The 25,699-nt window shown below is 42.9% G+C and overlaps 1 protein-coding gene across 9 annotated transcripts in view; it reads right to left on the minus strand.

The window, feature by feature from the left end:
* Positions 1-25,699, minus strand: part of NCKAP5 (NCK associated protein 5) — a 1,134,964-nt gene that overhangs the window by 958,508 nt on the left and 150,757 nt on the right. For 6 of the 9 annotated variants that reach the window (XM_079924728.1, XM_079924727.1, XM_079924711.1 and 3 more), the window contains exon 1: positions 6,582-7,209. The exons of the other annotated variants lie outside the window; for them this stretch is intronic. The gene's annotated coding sequence lies outside the window, so the exon portion shown is untranslated. Of the gene's footprint in view, positions 1-6,581; positions 7,210-25,699 lie in introns of those variants that run through there. 9 annotated transcript variants of the gene reach the window in all.

The raw sequence follows: 25,699 nt of genomic DNA on the forward strand, positions 1-25,699 counted from the left end.
GTGTCTGAATCGAGGGTATACCACAGAGTGAGATTCTGGTCCAGGTGCAGGGAATAGAAAACCCATTTCGTTGAGAGTGGGGCTCACTCAAATGTAGGAAACAAGTATAAACTGTCCCTAGGATAGGGGAACTATCATGTTTTTCCTCCATATTCAACAGCCAATATTAATTTCCCCAAAAGGCTCAGAGTCCAGGGCTCCAACTCCAAAAGAAAGGTCATGTACAGATTTTATGACTTGGCATCCGAAGTCCTGGTTTGCTGGATGGGCTGAATTCTCCAATTTTCCCTAACAATGAAAATAAAAAGTTAAGACTTCTAATTTCTCCAGATTTAAAAAAATACAATGCACTTTAAAAAGATTACTTTGGTAGTTTTACTGCTATTAATCAGGTATCCTAAAAACAATGGCTTCTTTCACAAGGTACCTATTGCCATTGGTCTGTATGTGAAATTTTATTCAGTTTAATAAGGCCCTCTACTGGCAATCTCCAAAAACACAATCTCTTTCAAATTATTTTCTAGTAAACTCTTTTAACTACTCCCAATAATAAAGTATCTCACATTCCTGATCATGCAAATCTGGGCTGAAAAAATGAGAAGAAAATGAGAAAGGGAAGAAATTCTCTTCAAGTGTCATTTCAAGTGGGCCATTCATTTACCTATTCATAAAATAACATTACATGAAGCATCATTTGCTCTCCTCTAATGAAGCTATTCTAGATGTTAAAGGTACTCAGAAACAAAGACTATTTCTTACACTAAAATCTATGGAGTATTCATGGAACCATAACACTAAACTATGAATGTTATTTACAAACTACAATAAAAACAGATCGTTTCTGTCCATTTACCTACAGATGAGTAATTGACTATAATTAGAATAAAAGAAATGTTGAAGACAGGGCTTTTAAATTGCTTCTGATATCTCACAATTAATAATTAACTTCTCCTACATGACAACCGACCAAACAAAAACACAAAAAACAGTATACTGTGACTTAAGAATTTATCCATATAAGAAGAATGTTTGAAAAGTAAGTTATCTTTGACACATTTGTCAAATGGCTGTTGGAAAATTTAACTATAGATTCCTAGAAAACCAAGTCAGTGTTCGAAATGAGGCAATTAATAACTTTAGGGGGAAAAAAAAAAAAATATATATATATATATATATTTTTTTTTTTTTGGCGGTACACGGGCCTCTCACTGTTGTGGCCTCTCCCGTTGCGGAGCACAGGCTCCGGACGCGCAGGCTCAGCGGCCATGGCTCACGGGCCCAGCCGCTCGGTGTCACGTGGGATCTTCCCAGACCAGGGCACAAACCCGTGGTCCCCTGCATCGGCAGGCGGACTCTCAAACACTGCGCCACCAGGGAAGCCCAGGAAAAATATTTTTAAGAGAAAGGAAATACAAGAATAAATTATTTGACTCAACAGTGAATGTTATTTACAATCATGATAAAAATAAGCACTGAATAGACATTTAATCAAAATTGTGATATAATTCCATTGGAGAACAGGAAGAGTGTAGGAGGTGTAAGAAATATATATTGTAATCTATAATAATACAAGGTAAATACTTTGACATTATAACTAGATATAAAAAACATTATTTAAAAATAGTACAGAAAAAGCAGCTAAAAGACTGTCAGATATGTATATCTTCATATATACATGCACTGTTTATATATGTGTAAGCATTTTAGAACTACCAATTAATATGTCAAGTGACATATGTAAATATATGATATATAGTTTTTATTTATAGAGACATTTTAGTGCTATTTGGTTTTCTAAATTATGAGCATGTATTACTTTGATTTGTTTGTTTCTAAAAACAGACCCGCACTGGCAATGGGACCCACTTAGGACGTATCTTTTGGATTGGCCTGGATCAGTGTTCTATGTTTCCAGATTCTATTTGTCAAATGAAGCAAGGTCCCTTCATGGAACAGTTTGTCAGACACACATCTTGACAGTCACACTTGTTCCCACGTTTCAGAACTAACAGCTCATCTTTCAACATCATAATATGTATATGCCATATCATTATCCAAGCTTATGCTCCAGTGGGTTTGGGTTTGGGACTTTCTTCTTGAACTCAGCCCATCGGGTTCTTATAGAGCATCCAGATTCTACTCAAAGGAATCACTAATCCAGAAAGTTTATTTCTAAGAGGAGAGATCTGGTTTCTTGCCCTGAAAATACCACATTAATTTATGTAACTACTGGGAAGTACCTTGTGTAATTGAGGCTTCCAAAAGGACACGACACACTTCATTAGACAAGTATGTAGTGTGGGCACAGTAAATGTTGTGGGTAATGTTCTATGTATCCAAGAGATTTATTATTTCATCTATAAAGAAAGCACTATTGGGAATCTAAAATTCCAAAGGCATTAAACTTTGTAGAATTAGAGAAGTCGAGAAAAATAAGGCTATAAGGTATCTTGTGTTTAACTGGTTCTATGACTTGCCAGTGTTCAACGTCAACCATTCTAGCTGTTTAAACCCACTATCACAAAATACTACCACTTCCCTTGGTAAACTTTTCCAGAAACCAACCAAATGGCCACCATTACTTCCAATTTTTTTTTTTTAATCTAAATCCCCTGAATTATACTCTTGACCAAACTGAACTCAGCCTACCCACGCATACACCGAGAGTGCAAATAATTTTGATGTTGAGCCATAAACTCGGCCTAACCTGCAAGGGGATTCTTGTCCGAGACTCAGAGAAAAACAAAAATACCAAAGGGCTGGGCATGGGCTTTGACCCTTCTGCAAGACTAGAAAATGTGAACCACCACTTCAGTCGGCTGGTACCTTGAAGTGTTTATCTGATTTGCTGCTCTCCAGTACCATCAGTCCAGGGGAAGACAAGAAAAATCAAAGTTCCACCATAAGAAAAGCTCATGAGAAAGACTGCCTTCCACGTGTCCAGAGAGCCGTACAATGAAAGGTTAAGAGTATGGGCTCAGGGTTCAAATCCTGCCTCTGCCTCTTTTACTGTCCATGTGACCTTTGCACATTACCTCACCTTTCTGAACCTCAGTATCCTTGCCTGGAAAATGAGTATAATGATCATGAGACAGCACCTGTGAAGTGTTTAGAAATGTGCCTGGTATGCAGGCATCACTCAGTAGTGATTATGGGGAAGAAAATTTAAACCTTCTCTTAGAGTACCCATCAAGCACACATTCATACATTTTTTTTTTCCATCATTTGTTTGTTGGGAATTCACTCTGTGCCAGGTGCCTAGCTAGGCATGAGATTACAAATTTGGCAAAAGGGTCTGGGGGATAAATTGGATGGATAGGGAGGTGCCACAGGCAAGAGTGTAAAGATATTGAGGTGCTAAAGAACATACAAACCCAGCATGTTTAGGTAACAGAAAGCAGCTCCTAGTAGCTAAGACAGGAATTCCCACCCGAATCATCTGAGGAACTTTTTAACTATTCCTGTGTCTGAATCACACCTCGGAAATGCCCATTCATTAGGTCTGGGGTAGGACATGGGCACTGGTAAGGCGATAGCGATGATAACAGCTAATACTCATCAGTACTTAAATCTCTGCCTGTTTTAGCTATATTGATGTATAGCTAAGTGTTTAGCTAAGGGTTTTAGCTATATTAATGTATTTAATTCTCCCCATACTCCCACAAGGTAGGCACTCTTACTAGCCACATTTTAAAGATGAAAAGCTGAAACAGAAAAGTCAAGTGAATTAACCAAGATCATAAAGCCGGCCAGGGATGAAAGCAGGACTTGAGCCTGGGCAGTCTGGTTCCAGAACCCAAGTCCTCAATCGCTCCACCATGCTGCCCCTCAAGCCTTGATGGAAGATATAGATGGACTGTCATGCTAGGAACCTCCAGGGCAGACACATAGTACATGCGAGGGAGTGGCGAGAAATGAGGCATGGGAGGTTGGCGGCGTCACATCAGGAATAGCCCTTGTCTGCATACCGGGGAGTCTGGCGCTGAGAGCTTTCAACCAGAGTGAAGAAGAATTTCAAGCCACTCAGCACATTTACATGATGTTTTTGCCAGCCACGTGCAGAGGCATGGGTGTTTGATGCAGGAAAGGGGATACTTAAGCAATTCACTCCTTTACTTATTTGCTATTACACGTTGAACTACCATACTACTATACTCTGTACTAGGTGCCGTGGATATAGGAAGTATTGAAATATAGCCCTGGCTTTTGATGGAAAGAGGTTCTTAACTAGGTAGCATAGAGCTTCAGATCCCACAGCAAAAATCAGCACAGGATACCATGAGGCTCCAAAGAAGAAAATCATCACTTCAACTTGAAGAATCCACAGAGGCATCCCATAGGCAGGGGTGTCAGGGGCAAGGAAGGCTCCAGGGAGAAAGAGGAATGCAGGGTGTTAGTGGAATCTAGTTGAATGTTAGCACTGGAGGTCCAGGCTGCAGTGAGATAATGAGGGTGAGGGGTAAGAATCCATGAGAAAGTAACATTTCCACAGGCAAGAGGAGCCCCAAAGAAGGGGAAGACAAGTAACGTGTGGTCAATAAAAGAAGTCTGAGACTTGGAAGTAAAGCAGAAACAGAAAATGTCAGAACTGGGAACCACCTTCGGTCTCTCAACCTGCACCTGATGCAAAGTACCTTCCGTACTATTCCACTGCCTGAAATGCCCGGCTTGCCTTTAGGTCATCAACTGTCAAATAATCACAGACTGCTCTTTGGTTCTCTAGCCAAAATAATGAGGAACAGAGTTGTTAAGAAACATACCCAGAGCCAAAGACAAAACAGGAATGTTCTCTCTTTACCAGACCACCTTCATCTACACCTTCACACAGCCCAGCTCCTGCAAGAAGGCTAGGAACCACACGTGGGTCCTATTTCTTCTACAACCTGGAAGAACTGAAATGTGAAATGCATGCCGGGACAAGCACGGGAGGCTGAGTTTCTAGTTGGAGCTCTGCCACGGTCTTGCTGGGTGACTTTGGACCAATCATTTCCCCTCCTCATGCCTCAGGTTTTCTTCTGCAAAAGATAAGCTTTGAATAATGGTTTGGAAACTGTTTTAGTAGCACGTCCCTTTCTTTAAGTAAAAATTCACCTAAAGCATTGAGCTTTAATACATAAAACATATCCAGTGCTAACTAGTATATATAGGATGGATAAACAAGTTCCTACTGTATAGCACAGGGAACTGTATTCAATATCCTGTGATAAACCATAATGGAAAGGAATATATATACATGTATAACTGAGTCACTTTGCTGTACAGCAGAAATTAATACAACACTGTAAATCAACTATACTTCAATAAAATTTTTTTAAAAATCATATGCAAGAGAGTGTGCTCTGATGGAAAAATCTGGAGTTGACAAACACGCAGAAGGAGGCTGCCCACCTTAGAACTCCATGGAAAACAGTCGAATATTTTAGGAGTTTTCAGGCAGCGGCTTCTTACAATTCTCTGAGACCAGAGAAAAAGGGAAAGGCAGGGAAGGCTGTCCCTGCTCTTGTGGGCTGCTGACAGAGCCGCTGAATGGAGGAACAGCTGGGTCTCCTGTACGGAGTCACGGGGCTCACGTGCAGGACGTAACAGACTAACAGCCGCTTGTCAATCCGTGCAGCAGGGCTGTCAGGACTGGAGGGCAGGCATCAGCCAGGTTGCGCTACTAATTACAAGGGGCTGAATTCACTGCAGGCACTCAGGTGCAAACCCAGCAGCGAGAAGCATGCAGCAGAAAGACAAATCCACGTGGCTCTGACGCAGAACTTCCAGGTGGCCCAGGGCAACCGTGATGAGAGGGGGCCCGGGTTCAGGCTGGCGGCACACAGATCCCACCCTTCCCACTCCCCGAAGAATATTTGGAGAGTTTGAAAGAGTTGGGAGGAAAGTGAAAGCGAGGTTGTGGATCTCACGTCCCCACCGAGCTGAGTGTCAAAGTTGAACTTTTTCAGCAGTACCTGCGTTCAGGTTCCCAGAAGACAAGTCAGAACAGCAAACATTTCTCCAGGTACTTAAAGGGAAGAAATCCAGATAGAAACGGTTTCCATTCCAAAACATTTGTCTATACTTTCGAACTCCCTGAGAATGAATGAGCTTATGAGTGTGCGTGCGTTTGGGAGGAGGGTGTAGGCAAGAAGGGAAGGAGACATTGAACGACACGCACATATTAGAAATCTATAAACCACAGGAACGATGAGAGATGAAAATCAAGAGTGGGTTTTCCCTTCCAGCACACTGGTTGATTAAAAATTAGTCTTTACAGTTTTCTATTAAAATTCCTAGGTCAACCTAATAGTTTCTGTATGGTTGGTGGCTTTTTATTTAAAAAAATAAAGAAAATTGCCAACCTCCCTGCAGAGGCAAATTAAGATCAGGAATCCAGTACCCTTTTATCTATGTGCTGAGTCCTCTGCACCTACCCCTTCAACCTCAGCGCACTGTAATTACTACTTGAAACAAATGCATACTTGTGGCAGTGACAGAGCCCGGAGAAATACGTACACATCACCATCTCACTTTAAAAGCAAAGCAAGCTGTATAAATACGAAAAACTGTTACAAGAGTTTTTAAAATTCCAACAGTCTTACTTGTCAGCTCTGCAGTCAACACATCTCACAGTCCTGGAGACAAACACAGGAACTGCAACAACTCTCTCCAGCTAAACATTTCCTCCCGGGTTGATCCTCTGTTTATTTGTGAAGCATGAAAAGGCCGGGCTCACAGAACACGCGCAGTTTCTCTCAACAGCCGAAGCGGCAGCAAAAGTTCCTGCCGCGAATTCAGAAAAAGTTTGCGGAGATCCGCTGCTCCCAGGGCTGCGGCTCCGTGGTTGCTCGGAGCTTGTAAATATAAGCTCCGTGGCCAAAGTCCCACATGACATCACCGGCAGCTGCTTATTGTTGAGTCTTTATTAACTGACTGTCAAAAAGAAAGGAGGGGGTGGGGAGGAAAAGTATCTTTTCTGCAGCAAAAACCGGGCATCTCCGAGTGGATTCCAGTGATGCAAGCGTAAATAATCCCATTGATTCAAATTTTCAAGAGCCTGGTTTCCCTCAGGACAGATCGTTTCTCCTGAAAAAGGCAGAGAATCGCCTCCACCGATTGACGCTGGCTAAACTGAAGCCATGGAAGAGCCAGCGGGCTCCTAACAAGTTGTTACCCACCTGTTTCCAGTCTGCTTCAGAGTCTGACGATTCATGAATAAATGAATTATTAGTTACGTCTTACATGGCCTAACAACTTTTATGTGATATATATATATATATATATATATATATATATATATATATACCTGGCTGACTTTTTTTTTCTAGATGGCTTGTCCTGAGTTGCAATGCTTTTTAGGTACACTAAAAAGTTTTTCAACTTGGGATAGGGGCTCCCTGAAATGTAGCCAAAATTGTGTGTGTGTAAATCGGAGGGTTCTTTTCTGAGAAGAGCTCTGAAAGGCTTCTTCAGATTCTTAATGACCTTCCTACACCACTCCCATCATGCCAAAAAAAATCAATCAATAAATAAGCTTTGCCAAGTATCTCTAATCATCTCAAGTACTGTAAGCCACGCCCACTTCCAACTAGCAAGATAAAAATGTGCCCTTTCCCTGCTGTTTTCCACGCTCTCAAGGAATCTCCCTTCTTCTCTGAGCTGGTTCTTACTCATGGTTTTTACAGTTTTCTCCCCATGCACACCTCCCCGCCACCTGAGAAATCCACAAATCCTACACCACATCCCTGCCATGAAGTCTGGACACCCTAGCCCACTGCTTTCCTTCCTTCCTCTGAACTGCTATAATGATGCTGACTATATTTATTTGCTGCTTTTTATATACTGACTTGTATTTTTAGCTTGTTTTTTAGCCATCTGTGTTTCTGTCTCCTCGAGTCACTTTGAAAGGTCTCTGAGGGCAGCCATTGTGTTGTGTTATTTGTTTATACACAAACCTCCTGCCATAGTGAATCTTAAGCAGAAATGGGGGGAGAAGGACCTTGAGGGCTGAGGCAGGAACAGTTAGCAGAGTCCAGGGAATGGGGTGTATGTTTAGATAAGCACTCTCCCTGCCCTTGGAAAACAATGACCTCGCATCTCACTGGTCACCACATGAGTGGATGCTCTTTGGCACGTCCAAAAATTATTTTTTTCTAAGAGCAGTGATAGATTATTGATTTGGTGGGGTATCAAGGCCTTCAAATATTCCACTTTGATGTAGGAATCAGCTAAAGATAGTGCCTATCTCGTATGCCACTAATGGGTTTAAATCAACACAGTATTTATGGAAAGCAAATTAGAGGTACCTTAATTTTTTTTAAGTACAAACCCTTAGACCCAGCAATTCCACTTTTCCAGAGGGACCCTGCAGATATGCTCACGAAAGCGCCTAAGGATATAAGCTCAAGAATGTTCTTTGCAGCATTATTTGTAAACCAATAGAGACAACTTAAATATACATCAATATGAGAAAAGGTAGGTATACAAATGATGGTACATGTATAGTATAAAAATCTTAGAAAAAATTGAGGTAACTGCATATACTGACATGGAAAGAAGTAGGCAGGAGCTTGTTGAATGAATAAAGCAAAGTGTAGCAAATGATAGGAAGAATTATTAGCACTGCTTATCCTTGGGGAGTTAGATAAGGGAACTTTCACTTTTTGTTTTTCTGTGTGGTTTGACATTGTTTTCAATGAGCATGTTCCACTTTTGTTATTAAAAAAATAATAAAAGTACAAGAGTGTATAATTTTCAAAATAAATCACAAGGAGAAACCTAGCTACTCCTTCGACAGATGTCTGACATATAGTAAATGCTCAGTAAATGTCTGTTGATTGGACGCAGATTTGTGGCATTTCTACTAGGATGCAGTAGTACGTGGAGATGGACTGGGGTAACAAGGAAGGAGAACCAGGCACCAGATTTTTATTCCTGATGGAACGACCGACATTCTTTCCCTTACATTTAAGGACTAATTTGAAAACCTCTTGGACTCTGTCCACTGTAAGAAATGATTAAAGTTAAGTGCTCAGAACATAAAGTGCTGACCTTTCCTTGTGCAACTGCTGTTTGACAAATGGAGTTTTAATGTAAGACAAGCAAGAACCGCTTTGGTTCAGTTCACTGGTTGCCAGCAAGCTCTGGAGGGAGAGTCAGGAAACTGGTAAGGACACAGGTTTGCCCAGCATCTTGTCATGGCTGGCCGAACATTAAGGAATTCTTCAGGGTGAGGTTAGGAAAGTCTAGTCCACACAGAGTCTTCGGAGCTTTATTACGGAGGTACTCAGGGCTTTGAAATCAGTGGGCTAAAGTGATGGCACCAAACACAGCTCTGTCTCACTACATAGAGCCTCTAGGCCTCCATAGTGGAAACTCACAAACATAAGCCATATACTAGATATCAATACCACATTTTTCTTTAGGGAAAGAAAAAAAGTCCAAGGAAAAAAATGACTGAAAATTTCCACCAAGGTAGATAGGTTTCTCAAAGCACTATTTCCATTACTCTAGAGAAAACATATTGGACCCTTGTCTTACTTCCTAGTGAGAAGATATGTCTGTAATCATTTCATGAAAAATGAGGGACTTCCCTGGTGGCGCAGTGGTTAAGAATCCACCTGCCAATGCAGGGGACACGGGTTCAAGCCAAGGTCCGGAAAGATCCCACATGCCACGGAGCAACTAAGCCCGTGCGCCACAACTACTGAAGCCTGCGTGCTCTAGCGCCAGTGCTCTGCAACAAAAGAAGCCACCACAATGAGAAGTCTGCGCACCACAACGAAGAGTAGCCCCTGCTTGCTGCAACTAGAGAAAGCCTGCGTGCAGCAACGAAGACCCAACACAGCCAAAAATAATAAATAAATTAAAATAAATTAATTTCAAAAAAAAGAAAAATGAAAGCACAGCCATATTTCTTACTTGTTTTTATGATCTATTTATCCACAGATCATAGGAACCTGAGGCCGGATTCTTCTATTTAAAAGCACATTTGGAGCCCCTTGGGTGTGATAGGGTCACACTTTTCCAGCTGAGAGGTAAAGGCAAGCATTTAACTTGACTTACAATTTGGTAAGGGGATGGGCGGGGTTTTCTTCCCCACCTGTACCAGGGGATCATTAATGCTGCTGCCAAAATCACCTCCACCTGCTGAGATGCTTGGCCCAGCTTCCCTTCCAGTGCCTTCTAGTGCTTCATTCAGGCAATTTTCCCTCTCCCCACGAGACTGCCGTCCTCAAGGGAGGACGGCCGGGCAGGTATAACAGGCATACGTGTGTCTGTTTACCTGTTCATTATTTTTAAAGTCTTAAGACGTATTCTTCATGTTTAAGTGTTTTCTGTCTTAAACTGGAAAATCTCTAAAGTCAGAGATAGTAATTAGATCTGCAAGATGTGAAACACAGCCAAGAGGTCCCTTGGAGGTTTTTACTGCTGACGGCTCCTACCAAGGCTGTCCTCAGATCGTTTCTACCTCCAGTGTCTAATTTCCCCTCTATCTCCCCCTCTCATCCTATTAAACACGTATACCTACTGCCATTTATCAAGCATTCATATGTGCCATTTGCTTTAAACACATCATCTAATTTACCTTTGAAATATCCCAATGAGTTAATACTATCACTACCACTCCCCTTTTACAACCAAGGAAACTGAGGCCCAGAGAGAGATGTTATTTAAGTGGTGTGATTCTGATCACACAAATAATAAGCGGTCGAGCCACCATTTCAACTCTGCCTGACCTTCCAGCATCCCAAGGGAGGCCTAGATCCCTCTGAGGATTATAAATATTGAACAGAGAGTTGGGAAACCAATATGAATAAGGGCAAACTGGAATTTAGAAACGTGTAGCCATCATTAAAGTACTCAGTTCTGATTCCTATACACAGACGGCAGTGACATTCAGACTTCAATCTTGAATGAGTGTGACTTCTGCTGCTCTCTGTAACCCAGCCTCTCTGCTTGGCCCTTAGAGGAGATAAGTTGTAGGCCTCAAAGACCATGAGACTCAGACTCACAGGGCTTAATCCCAGAGCATCACTGTGGAGTAAGCGCTCCATGCCCTTGGAGGTGCACAAGATCCAGGTGCAGGAAGGAGAAAATGTTGGAGGGCAGGCATTTAATCATGTTTACGGCCTGTTTCCCCTTTACACTGAGAACCTTCAGTAACTCCTGTTCCTTTGTTCAAGGAGGTAATGGTTCTACCAGGGCTTAAGACACAGCCTGTGGCCAGCGAGCCTGCCCTGTAAGAGTTAACATGATCAGAAATGGGAAGCAGAGGTGTTAGAAGGAACACTTCACACAGGAACGCTTCAGCATTTCCTAAACAAATCAGCATGGTTCTGAGAGTATGAGTCCCTGGGGTACCTGAAAATCTGCATGTTTAGAAAGTGACCCACATCATTCTCATGCAGATGGGCCTCAGACCGTATTTTTTTTTTTAATATCTTTATTGGAGTATAATTGCTTTACAATGGTGTGTTAGTTTCTGCTTTATAACAAAGTGAATCAGCTGTACATATACATATATCCTGTATTTTAAGAAACACTGTTTATACCAAGAGAAGTAAATATATGACTCTCTTATCTATGATCAGACATTGATAAAGGTCAGGTCCATTGTCCCTCGGAAATTCCTGGTGACCCTCATCTGCAATAGATCACGCCTGACGCAACGTTGGGACACCAAGTGCAACTTGGAAAAGACACAGCAGGTGCCACACGGATGGTCCCAAACACGTAGTCGGATAAAGACATTTATAGGTTTTCCTTGCTGCCAATGTCACTGTAGTCCCCATACATAAAGCCAACAAAAACAAGAGTAAACCATAAAGTGTGAAGTCCAACGAAGTTCAGATTACTCCCATGATAGAGGCTTAGATGCATTTCATGATAGATAGATCATATTTCCAGCCTAGAAATGCTTTCTTTTTTCCAAGGGGGGAGGGAGGGCAGCTTGCCGTATGCAGCCTATTTACTGGCTTGTTTACTCTTGAGACACCAAGGACCTTTGGGGGGCAGGGGGCTGATATGACAGATGCCCGTTGAAAGAGGAGGTGGAGGGAAGGGATAAAAAATTTGAGCATCTATGACGATTAGCCTGGGACCTGCCCTGGATATGTGGTGATATCCCCCTCATACATTTGCTTTCTCCACCAGCTTGGGCTCCAGGCCCAACCCCGGGAGGTACAGCGAGGGTTAATGCTCCCTAAGGCACTGGAGGCTTTTGATGAAAGGCCCCGAATAAGTGTAAAGTATCACCTCGAAGTTGGAGGATTTGGTTTCAGCTTCCTCATTGTGCTGTTGACAGTGCATACTGTGAGTTTGACGTTTTTAACTACTTTGCTGGCCCCAAATAAAAAGGGCTGGGCGAGAGGAGGTGGAAAAAGGGGAGAGGATGGGGGAGCCATAGTCCTGCCCTGACTTTGATTTTACACAAATCAACGTACAGCATTAAAATCTGGAATCGCAAGCCGGGTCCAACCATGCTGCTTCGAAGATTCATGTAAATTCAGTAAACCAGTAGATGCGTGTTGCATTCCTTCTAACCTGAGGACAGAGAAGCCTCAAGGGACATAGCTGTCTGTAAACTGAGAGCATTTTGTGGCCCGTGGTGATTGTCTAAATAAAAAGGCCCTGAGTTCCATTTGCACCAGCTATGGAGAGGCATTAAAATCAGCGATAGCACTCAGGAAAGGAAGGGGACAGCCACTGGCTTTCCCAGGGTGATGCCTGAGACCAGGATTATGGTGTGATGAGTGTCTTTAATAAAGCCTGCCCTGGATGGCACTGACAGTCAGCTCCCCAGGGTTCCTGAAACCCTGGGGCTCTGGCACACCCTAGCCCTGCCCCACCTCCTCTTACCAGCCCTTGCCAGCAGCCCAGGATCAGAGGCCTAGAGGAAAGGCTGGTAACACCGAGGATGCCCCAGGGTAGAGGCAGGGTGGGTCCACAGGGGACAGGGCTCAGGCTCAGAAACCTCTGTCTGCATTTACCCAAAAGGTCAGCAGAGCCCTGGGCCGGCCGGGGCACAGTCCAGAGGCCCCAGCGTTCCTCCTTTCATGCTGACAAAGCCTCTTAAGTTGAAAAGACAAAAGTGGGAACTGTGGTCAGGGGTCTGTTGGAGGGGCGGACTGGAGGAGGGCTGCGCCTTTTCTTCTTTCCTCTTTTTTTTTTTTTTCCCCTTTGGAAGTGAGCACACACACATACACACTCAGGAGTTCTTTTTTCTGGTCGCCTGATATTTTAGGCCCCAGAAACACCTTATTTTTGTGGCAAATTTTCCTCAGAGGCCCCTTAGAAAGGCATTCATACAGATCAGTGAGAGAGACGGCCCTCTCTGCAGTGTGTCCCCAACAAACAGCCCTGGGAAGTCAACAGCAAGGGCAGAGATGGAGGGGCCAGGGCAGGGGAGAGCTGCAAGCTCAGGTGCAAAGAGCACCTGGAGAAACCCAGGGCCCATGCTGCAAGGGATGCAGCAGGCAGGCTGGGCCCCAGGCGGCTTGCCCAGGTCCAGGGCAGACACAGGAAAGCAACGGTCACCAGTGCAAGCAGGGGTGATGCAGATTTGGCCTCTCCCACCAATGTCCCCCCCGCAAAAGAAAGTGCCCCTTATTTCCTCACATTCCCAGGCAAAGCTCACTATGGTGTGGAGATATGGTCCTCTGTCCAGGAAACTATGGTATTAAAAGCCTCCATAGGGAATTCCCTGGCCGTCCAGTGGTTGGGACTCCCCGCTTTCACTGCCGAGGGCCTGGGTTCAATCCCCGGTCGGGGAACTAAGATCCCGCAAGCTGCATGGCACAGCGAGAAAAAAATTAAAATTAAATTAAAAAATTTTTATAAGCCTCCATAATTCTCCTGAGGAGTCAGAAAGCCTAAGGGACCCAACTCTGGGCTATAAGACCTTTGTAGATAATAAAGCCCCGCAGCTGTGTTGTCACTGCTGTTTTAAACATTATACCTTAAATTAATCCAGGGGAATTGCTTTAAAAGAGATTAAGCCTTTTCCAGGTACAATAACCTATTGTGAAACCTAAAACTCTGCTGGTGGGGAAATTATTTTAAAGCAGAGCCTTCCTATTAACAAAGGAGAATGGCCATTCAATATATTGGTTATCGTTTATTATTTTCACTAATTATAATAATGTAAGTACCATTGGTCAAAGTCACGAGATGCTATTGTTAGGTAGAAATCGCTTAAGGCTATGGCTAATACCTTCGGAATAAGTATAAAATTCCTGATAAATTCCTGACCTACTGTATAGCACAGAGAACTACACTCAATATCTTGTACTAACCTGTAATGGAAGAGAATCTGAAAAATAATATATATAATATATATATATATACACGCACACACATATATATGTATATATATGTATGTGTATATACACATATATGTATATACACATACATGTATGTATAACTGAATCGCTTTTTTGTATATTTGAAACTAACACAACATTGTAAATGAACTATACTTCAATAAATAAAAGATAAATTCCTTGTTTAGAGTGTAAGAGGCTTGGGAACGTTATTTCAGCAATAGGATACTTCTGAGATGAAATCTTGGGCAGATTTCGGCTACATACAGCAGTTCAGAGAATGGTATCCCTGGGAGAGGTCCTACAGCCCATCCTGCCAGCCCTCACCTCCTCCCACCTGCAGAAAAGAGCCGAGAGAAGACAGGCATTTACAGGTGGGGCTGGATGAACTGAGCTAAATGACATTATGCTGTCTGCTTTATCCTGTATTGACCTCTGCCCTCTGAGCCCCTTGTCCCCATGCCTTCTGCACCGCCCAGTTTGGTACTTCAACATGCACGGCAAGGACTACTGTGTTCCCATTTGCTTTTTGTAGGCAACTCTTTCCTCGCAAGCACACTGCTGTCATCTTGACACAGAGACCCTATTCTACATGTCAGGAGTTCCCTCTGTGCCAGCCTGGTACTAGGCATGTACAAGCTGTTTGTTCCAGTTGGAGGAGGAGACAAAGTCACTGGAGACCTAAGAGTTAAGAGCAAGCAGGTAGATGTGATCCAACTTGGGATGCCAGGGACAGGCTTAAGTGGGTGGTGAGGTGGCCGGGGGGCGGGGCGGGGGGCAAGGGACAAGACCTCAGGTAAATAAATCTGACTTTCTTCTTTGTCGTCTTCTTTTTTTCCTTCTTCAGCACCCTCTTCCAAGTCACATGTCAGATACAGATGAACATATCTGCCTGTTTCCCTAAGCTGCAATTAGCATCATTTAATGGTGAACAATATGTTGGGAGTCCAGAGAAAATAATATATGATTGTCTAACAAATGTCATATGAACTCAAGGGTTACAAGGAGGTATTAATCTTTGAGATCACTATCTTTTCACTATCTTGAATTTGCTCATTCATCCACTGAGTCATTCACCAAACATTATATGGAGCAGTTTACAGCGTACACAACGAATTCTCATTGAGCACCTCCTGAGTTCCAGGCTCTATGTATATTGTGGAATCTGAGTAGCTCTGAATACTCAGAGAATAGTCTTTGGGGGTCTACTGATTGGGAGATATAATGGAAAAATACATTGAAAAAGGTATCTCCACCCCTATTTTGGTTAAAAAAAAAAGTCAACCTATAGAGGCATTAGTCTAAGGGGGAGAGGTGGTAACTCTCTCATAACTGAGAGAGTATTATAACTCTCATAACTGAGATTATGTGTTAGAAAAGTAAAGGCAACCTGTCAATAAAGTACAGGGAAGTGAGCGTGATGCGCCAGCCTCTTGGCTACAAAGAGCAAGTTTTTAGTGGGGAGCCCAGTTCTTCACTGGAAATGTAATTGTTGACTGAGTGTGAACTATGGTTTGTATGAGGTCAGAAAGTCCAAAGGTCACAGTGAGTGAAACGTATCAGCTTGTCAGCCTTTCCTGGAACACATTCCATATTTTGGAAACAAGGTAAGCAGATGTCGCTCTCATTGCAATATAGAGACAAGATCAGTTCCCACCAAACCCTTTGGGTCTTGGACTTGGAGGAAGGAACCCCTAGAAATGCACTCCTGAAGCAGGTAAACCCACCCTCACCCACCCGACTCCCCAGTCCCAAACTTCCAAACCAGCCCTACAGCATGTCCAGTCCTAGGAGAGACTCACTCACTCTGGGAGGGGGGAGGGGTAGATAGGCCAGAGAGTAGAATTGGGCTTCTCAATAACTTTGAAACACTTATCACCCCTCTGGTGAGTGAGTAGGAAGGAAGGAAGGAAAGAATATTCCAGAATCCACGAGGTCAGGACACACGCAGAGAGAGGGTTGTTCCATTATACACGTGGGCACAGGAACACCCTGATCTGGACCAAAGACACTGGCTCACGACGTGGCCTGACCTCTCTGACACTGTAAGTATTTGGGTGCATTATGACACTTGGCTCTGGTATGCATCCTAGATTTATCGCCTCTTTTACTCTTCGTTCCCTGTCCTTAGCAGTTCGTTCCAAATCATTTTCTCTTTCAGTTCATCGCCCTCATGTTCAGTTTCCAATTGACCTATATTTATTAGTTGCCAAGTACATGTGAGGCGCTGCAGGAACCATCAATAATGCCTCTGTTCCCTGTTACTCTAAACAGAAAAATATCTGCCCATGGTTTCCCAACCCTCTGTTCTTCCATTATTCCATGGCTTCAGTTGTAACCCCGTGAGGTGGTTTGGAGAAGACTTGATATCAACCCACGTAGGACCCAAGTTTTGTACTAAAAGGCAAGCATCCTGGGAAACCCCTCAGTCCGGGCTGATGAAGAGGATTGATCAGGGACTTCCCTGGTGGTCCAGCAGTGAAGGCTCTGCGCTCCTAATGCAGGGGGCCCGGGTTCGATCCCTGGTCAGGGAACTAGATCCCGCAACTAAGAGCCTGCATGCCGCAACTAAAAAAAAGAGCCCGCCTGCCACAACTAAAGATCCCGCACAGTGCAAAGAAGATCCCGTGGGCCGCAACTAAGACCCAGTGCAAATAAATAAATAAATATTAAAATTTAAAAAAAGAGGGTTGATCACTCTAAACCCACCACAGTTTCTATTAGCAACTTCCCAAAGCCTCAAAAAAAAAAAATGCAAGTGGAAATGGTATATTTCTATAGAGGTTCCTCAACACCCCCAGATTGCTGTCAGTCCCTCCCATACAAAGATTCCGCTTGGCTTCCTCTCTTCCCTGTTGAGACCCGCTTCCTATAAAAACATAAACCTCTGTTCCATTCTGTGTATCCATCTTCCCAGCCATCCTTCCTTCCTTCAGCATTATCCCTTACCCTTGGGCGACCTCCTTTTCTTCCCCGACCCATCTCAGTAAAAGGCATTTGGCCAAGTTGTGAAGTCTTTACAAAGAGATGTTGTAGTACGCCTTCCTGGGAAGGCTGCAGCCTTTAGTGGGGAATTGAACCTGTGGACTCACACCGCCAGATCCCTCCACAAGCGGCAGAGATCCCCCAGCTGCCAGCGCCTCAGGATTTGCCTCGCCCAAGGGCCCATCCTTCCCAAAGTGAGCTTATCCATGTAGGAATATAAAGGCCAGGATATTCTGAGTTGACTTGGGTCATGCCAAGGGCCATATGCATTCCCCAGCTGCCTGTAGGCTTAGCTGGGGCTTTGCCAGGCCTGAATCACACGGTTTGCCTTCTCCTTGTGTCCAATCCAAATTCCTCCCTGCCCTTCTGCAGGTGTCTATATCCAGTCAACATCCCACAATAGCCTAACCCAATCAATATAAGACTCAGTTTCTGCTTCCAGAGAACCCAACCTGTGTCATAGCCTCCAACCTTGAGAACTTTAGGTAAAAACGGGGAAAGTACGGTTTCTCCAGAATAATCAAAATCTGTTTTCTTAGATAACCAGGACGCTGAATCAGGGTGAGAAATTGTAATCTGAAAAACCACAGCACAGGCTGCAGTGTGGAAGCAACCGAAGAGATAATCTGAAAGAAACACACACTGAAAGCAGAACAGCAGCTTTAATAATTAAATAAGGGGCTTCCCTGGTGGCGCAGCGGTTGAGAATCTGCCTGCCGATGCAGGGGACACGGGTTTGAGCCCTGGTCTGGGAAGATCCCACATGCCGCAGAGCAACTGGGCCCATGAGCCACAACTACTGAGCCTGCGCGTCTGGAGCCTGTGCTCCGCAACAAGAGAGGCCGCGATAGTGAGAGGCCCGCGCACCGCGATGAAGAGTGGCCCCCGCTCGCCGCAACTGGAGAAAGCCCTCGCACAGAAACGAAGACCCAACGCAGCCAAAAATAAATACATAAATAAATAAAAATATATTTAAAAAATAATTAAATAAGATGCGTAAGGTCAAATAATCGCAGCAGGAACTATAATGACCATAAATGCATATATAGCACTTAGTGTGTGCCAAATGCCGTTCCCAGCACTTTAAGTGTCTTAGCTCAGTTAAGTCTCACTACAGTCCCGTGACTTAGGTCCCTCCATTATCCTCTTTTTACAGTGAAGAAACTGAGGCACACTTGGGTGGAGTAACTGCTCAAGGCTGCGCAGCCAATGTGTAGGCAGAGCTAGGATTTTTAACTAAACAGCTGGACCTAAAGCCTCCACCAAACTGTCAGTCTACGTGATGTGAATGTAGTATGTGTACTCCATGTATTTATAAAGAAACTAGAGAAGAGGGTGAACGGTAGTGAGAGACCAGGAAGGGAGGAACCTGAAGACACACAGGACTCAAAGGGACAGGTCAGATGGGACGTGAGAACAGCACACCACAGCAGAGACCTTGATTCTCTAGCGGGATTCTGGCCTCGCTTCCATCCTTCCTTTATAGGACAGGAGGCCAGTTCAGGGTTGACCAGCCTAGGTCCACATGTAAAAGCAGATAAGTGAATGTACCTGGAGAGAGAAAAGGATTGGAATGCAGGAAAAAAGACAGATCTTGACAGAAGTAGGAAGTAAACATGACTCAGTGGAAGGGAAACAAGTGATAAGATTAATGTCCTCATCCCATGGCAATAAACATCGCCCTCCAGCATCAACAGACTACATAAATATTTTGATGGCCCTCCTCTCTCCCTAGATAAGGAAATCCTCTGTGTTAAACTGAGATACACCCGGGCCCAAATTCAAACCTCCATGTCAATGTCCCTGGGGTATCACATGTGTACCTTTCTCTCTCCATTTTTATTTCACCGTGAAAATGCAATTGCTTTAATTCCCAGCAAATAGGATAGATAAAGAACACACCATCAGTATTTTGGGCTTCTGTACACGTCGACACAAAAAACAGAGATGAAATGGTTTTCTTTTCCTTTTATCCAACTGGGATGCTGCAGAGAAGCTAGAAAAACCGACAAGCCAACACATCAATCCAAGGGTACAGGGGCCAACCATGGATTCCTTCACTGATACTCAAGAAGCCCAAGTCTCCTGGTTTCCCTTGTGAATTGTTTGCTTGCCCATGAGTTACTGCTGAACTGGGAGAACCCAGGTCACTGCTGCTTCTTGGAGATGAATTTTTAAACCACATCCTACCTTCTGCTTCTTGGTAGGAGAAAATAAAAAAAGTTGAAGATAAATAAATTTTTTTAAAATTCTACATTGCCAATTCCTCAAATTCCAAGTCTTTAGTCAAAGAGGATCTAAATGCCTGTGCCTCTGTTTCTCTGAGCTCTGTATTATTCAGATGGATGTGGAAATTGAACCCCAGGCTAGAGGCACAGAAGGGAAAACAGCTATTTTCTCTTTTACCGTGGAAACCCTGTGCACCACAGGGTACTAAGGAGAAATGAACAGCTTTAATAACTGGGGGGGGTGGCTGCCTCTACCTTAGCCAGCGTAATGCAGTTACGGTGCAGCATAAATCACAGTGTCTCATGCAGACTGTCTCTTGAAGGCTCAGGAAAGCCTCTTACTCACTTAGAACAAATTAGCATGGTTTATTTCCAAGACAGATTCAGCGTTTCCCCACAAGCTTTAATCACCTCTCGGTACCTTACAACATTCAGTGTGCACACCCTCAGAGGTAAGGGAACATTGTGGATGGACTTCTCTTTTGCATGTGACGCTTCCATCCTGAATACACAATAATACCATTAAAAATAGTAATAATGCTCATTAATTTTTAAGACCATGTCTCAGGCATTTGTGCAAATATACAAATGCATGACACACCCAGAATGTGTAATCATTATAAAGTCTCTCTCTCTCTCTCTCTCACACACACACACACACACACACACACACACACACACACAGAGTTTTAGAAAGTAGCTCCAAGCTCAATAGCTATTTGCAATCAGTTATTAAAAAGCTCAACTGACATCCTGTTTCTTCCCTTTTCTTCCAATCTCCTTTCTCTTTCCCTTCTTCTTGCCCATCCTTCTAATATGATTTAAGTCAAGAAGAATGTAATCATATCTACATTAGGCCCTAGCACTCACTCTTTTTCAGAACTCTGTTTCACACGGAATGACCTCATCACAAGTTAATCCTCCATTGCTGCTAAAATAAATCTCTATTGAATGAGGACATTTGTTTCCCTCCCTTCAATAGGAGTTTAAAATTTTTAAAACGTAAACTTGGGAAGGAAATGTCTCAGATGCATCTGGGTTCCTGGAGAATAGCATCAGAATGCCGCATGCTTTGTAAGACATGGCTGGAGGTGGTTATCTAATAAGACGCCTGCACCTCTTTCCTTTCCTCATCCGCCTCCTGTTGCGGGGATTCTTCCTTTCCTACAGAGAATGCGTCTTTCTCTTTGGAACACACTGGCTAACTTGGGCCCCTCTGTTCTGCTTGGTGGAATCTCATTGGCTGTCTCGAGGCCCAGGTGTCAGTTTGGGAATGCGTCCTCCTAGGGCAGGCATCTGGCCCTGGGTCCTTGGCAAACCAACTGTGACAGGTTCCTCCGACAGCTGCAGTGACAGGCTGTGCTTCCAGGTGATTACATAATCCTGCTTTCTGGCCTGCTCATGTGTTTGGATTGGAGCCATTTCCCTGGAACAGGGATGAACCAAACAGGGCTGTCTGCTCAGTGACCACAGCTCTGTGTCTATGGGCTGAGGTCCCCTCTGAAATTATGAAATGTCTCCTTATCTTTCCCAGGCCACTCAGACCCAGAGTTCTCACAGATATGCCCTTGGAAACAGGAGATCCTCCATTTGCCTGAAATGAGGCTGGAATTTCACTTTTCATTGTAAATCATTGTTAAATTGGATAGCTCTGCTTTGAAAAGCAGCAGCTGATTCTAATACTGGCTAGACTATATTCCTTTTTTGCGATATTGGGCATGCCCATGCAATACACATTCGACTACATGTGTACACCAGATGAAGATACGGATCAAGGAGAGGTATACTTACTGTATTTACATTTTCCAAAGACACAACACCATGTCCTGAAGAAATAATTAAAAGACTGCTTTTTAGTGAAGCTTAATGGTGCTGGTATGCAAACGCCAGTGGCCTCCCACTGAAAAAACACAAATCCACAGCAGGTGGTCGTTTAATTTAATGATAGCTAAACTGCTGCAAGGGGATACTACAGACAGTGCTTTTTAAAGTGTGGTCCCTGGACCACAGCATCATTGTCACCTGGAAGCCTATTGGAAATGCAAATTCTCAGGCCCAAATGTACCTACTGAATCAGAAACTCTGTGAGTGGGACTCAACAATGGTTCAACAAGCCTCCACCCCCCAAATCTGTTAATTTGGGATTAACGGATATATACTACTGTATATAAAAGAGATAAACAACAAGGACCTACTGTATAGCACAGGGAACTATATTCAATATCTTGTAATAACCTATAATGGAAAAGAATCTGAAAAAGAAAAAATATATATATAACTGAATCCCTTTGCTGTACACCTGAATCATTGTAAATCAATTATACTTCAATAAAAAATAATAATTAAAAAAAAAAAGGCCCCCACCCCAGGTGATTCTGACACAAGAAAAGTTTGAGAACATTCTAGGTGAAGCTGGGGCTTGATGTGGTCTAATTGAGGGAGTGTGAGTGTTGCTCCAGAGATTTACACGTGCTCTCCGAATAATCACTCCATCATGATCCACTCCTACTTCAGCTACATCTAATTCATGCTGCTCCTACTTTCTGCTAAAAGGTGCTACTACCAGCTGTTTAATTCTCTGCTCCCACTCAATTATACCCTCTATACACATAGTAGTAATTAGCTGGTGACTGCTGTAATAGGTGCAGCTCTGCAGACATCCAGATACATCAGCTCACCATTAAATTCTACCCAAAATCCCTCCAAGGAACAGACATGAAAGTCCCCATTTTATAGATGGTGGTAATCTAAGTTGCCAGTGGTGTTTCAATTAAGACAATGTAAAAACAGCTCTGGGTTCACCCTTTGTTCTAATGAATGGCATGTTTCCAGTCTCCTGGTTCCGTCAAGCTGGTATGAAATCTGAACTCCTAAGACAATTCTCTAAGCTTCACTCAGCCTTGACCAGATAAGAAGTTGGGATAGGAATATACTGTTATCTGTTCAAGATGTCTCCAGTCAGCTAATAAAAAATTTTCATAGACAAAATCATTTTGCAGAACAGAGTTTGGGATGATGACCACTGTTGTTGAGGTCATGGTGAGACAGGCATCTTCATACAATGCCAACAGGAGTTGTAAACTGGTACAACCTTTCTAGGAAGCAATTTGGCATATCATTTGACTTCATAATTACACTTCTTGGAACTGATCAAAAGGCAATTGACCAGAGATGGAAAAAATGATTAATATATAAGAAATTTCTAAAACAAACAAAAAAAAGAAATTTCTAATTTATTTTTAAATGAAAAACGGGAATAATCTACATTTCAAATAATACGTGGTTAAATAAACTAGCTCTTCCACAAGACGGACTATAATGCAGACTTTTATAAATAGATTCTTGAGCACAATTTATTAAAAAATAATCACAAGACACTTAAGTGAAAACAGCAGCATACAAAATTTTATAAACAGTGAGATCCCATTTTTTTTTAAATTGTAAGTTAACACACAGAGATAGGCATTGAAAGTAACTGAATAGAAACCACTGACATATTAGGAGTGGTTACAGTATTTTATGATACCAAACCTGGGAAAAAATATTATCCCGTTATAAAGCAGAAACTAACACACCATTGTAAAGCAATTATACCCTAATAAAGATGTTAAAAAAAAAAAAGTAAAAAAAAAAATATTATCCCCATTTACAGATGAGGGAACGGAGGTCCATAAACACAAGCTAGATTGTCCAAAATGACTTAATAAATAGAGATCAAGGTCAAGCTTGTCTGGATCAAAGCCCATGCTTTGCAGACTCTATTGTCTACAATTTCTGGTAGCTTAAGTGGTCTGACACATCATGGTTAGAATTGGGAATGCCAGCTAGGGTTTCTTACTTTTCTTGCTGTTCTATTGCAAGGAAAATACAAAGTATCATTTGGTCATAGGTCATAGACCAACCTCCATCTAGATTTCCTCCAAGTATTTCAAGAAACACTGATAATAAAATTTTACAATTATTGGGAATTCTCAGGCCGTCCAGTGGTTAGGACTCCTCGCTTTCACTGCCAAGGGCCCGGGTTCAATCCCTGGTCGGGGAACTAGGATTCCACAAGCCATGCAGTGCGGCCAAGGAAAAAAAATTTTTTTAATTAAAAAAAATTACAATTATTGAACGCATAATACGTATTAGGCATGCGCTAATCATTTTATGCGTTATTCCATTTAATAGTTTTTATGACAATGTTCTATATACTATAATTTCCTATGTAGTATATATGTGATATATATATATATATAATAACATTCTGTATACTATAACGTTCTGTATACTATAAGCACTATTCACCTTATTTCACAAATGAGAAAACTGAGACTCAGAGGGTTTTAGTATCTGCCCAGTACACACAGGTAGAAAGTAACAATTCCAGAATTCAAACCATCTGTTGGACTACAGAAAAGTCTATGCTGCTCTGAATTTCTCCATTCTGAAATCTCTCTAGAGAAAAAGATTCCTCCAACTCCTCCCATCTCTTACTCTGGCATCAGGTTTCTGTGTTTTGGCATAAATAATATCTTGGCATGGTGCTGATCATTAAAAAAGAAAAAGTGAGAAGCACTGTTGGCCCTGTAAGAGCCTGGGATTAAGTATGAGCTGATATTAGAGATAATCGGCAGATCTGGCCATTTCTCCTTAACACCTTCAGCACAGAGTTCATGAAGAGCTTAGATCTTCGACAGTAAAAGTTCATTCAGTTACAATGAATTCAGACCCTTAGTAGGGCCTCATTAAATACTTAAGTGTTAATGATCAGCTGAAGCCAAACACTCTCTACGAATGTAAAGGCCTGTGTCTCAGAACTGTCCAGCAAGCTGCCAACACAAGTGCCATGTGACCGGCAGGCCAATGATACCCTCGCTGAATCTCCCGTCACTTCCTTCCCTTCTGCTTCAAATTCCTGGCCCGTTCCTGAGCACCTCTGTACTTGACCTGAGCGCTTATCTCCTTGCCCTCACTCACCCTTGAGAGCTGATGCTTTATGTGGGTGACCTACCATCACCTCGACTTCCTTCCTCAGCAGTCTCTCACTTATTTTTGGATCACATATAACAATGTCAACTTCAGGAAAAGAGGTACCAGGTGATCCTCAGGGTCTGGTGCTCCCAGTGGGCTCTCCTCCAACAAAAGAAAACCATACATGCTCACTTAGATGTGAAGTACTGGGAAAAGAGTACTAGCTAAATTCATGCCCAATTTGCCTTCTCCTAAGCCTCAGGGTGGGGGTATGAGCAGATTAAAGTCAGTTGGCATTTGATCTCATTTTAAGACAGCAACACACACACACAGGCAGGCACATGCACACACACAAATTACCTTCAGGAACAAGGCAGGTGACCTAAGTGAAGAGCAGAGTGGGGACAGTAAGGAACGGTGGGGACTGTAATGAATAGGAAAGTTCATAGCCAGCTAAAGGCATTAAGATCTAGTTTTTTAAATACTTAGTGGACCAAACAAAAGAGGTCTCCAGCCAGTCCACTATCTATGAATTAGACAATTCATTTTTAGCCTTGGCTAATTGTACTGCCATCAAAAGTTGAATTCAGGGGAAAATAGGATACTGAGACTCATACTACGGGTGTGCCCTGGCCCTAATCTCGTAGGCTATCCTCGATGCCCTGGAAGCTCTCCTCATTTCCCTTCATGAAGCAACAGGCTGGCACCAAATTTCACCATGATATCAGTCATCATAATTTTTAAGAACAAGCAGTAAGAACAAGAATTCAGGAGCCAGATTGCTTGAGTTTGAATCCTAGTACACCATTTAGTAGCTAGGTAACCTTGAGGAATTTACTTAATCAGGCTCAGATCTGTAAAATGCAGAGACTAATGACACCACCATCTCATAGAGCTGTTGTAAATTACTTAGAACAATGCCTGGCACATAATAAAGGTTCATCGTCAGATAACAATCGTTGTAGGACCAACCAAAATGCCTCATGTCTGCATCTGGGAGATAACCTGAGTATGACATACTCAGTCATCTCTCAGTTTGGCAGGGAACATTGGAATGGAAAAATCCAGAATAATTACATCTTCCTGGGAAAGTCATTGATGTGGATGACAGAAGAGGACTTATATTTTGTACACACAGTCTCCACCTGAAGGGAAGGACGGGAAAAGTCTTCAGTGGGGCAGAGGAGAGGTAGGTGGGGTTTGAAACTGGGTTTGTCCCAGTCTGAA

This window comes from Stenella coeruleoalba (genome assembly GCF_951394435.1).
Source record: "Stenella coeruleoalba genome assembly, chromosome: 6".
Classification (NCBI taxonomy): Eukaryota; Metazoa; Chordata; class Mammalia; order Artiodactyla; family Delphinidae; genus Stenella; species Stenella coeruleoalba.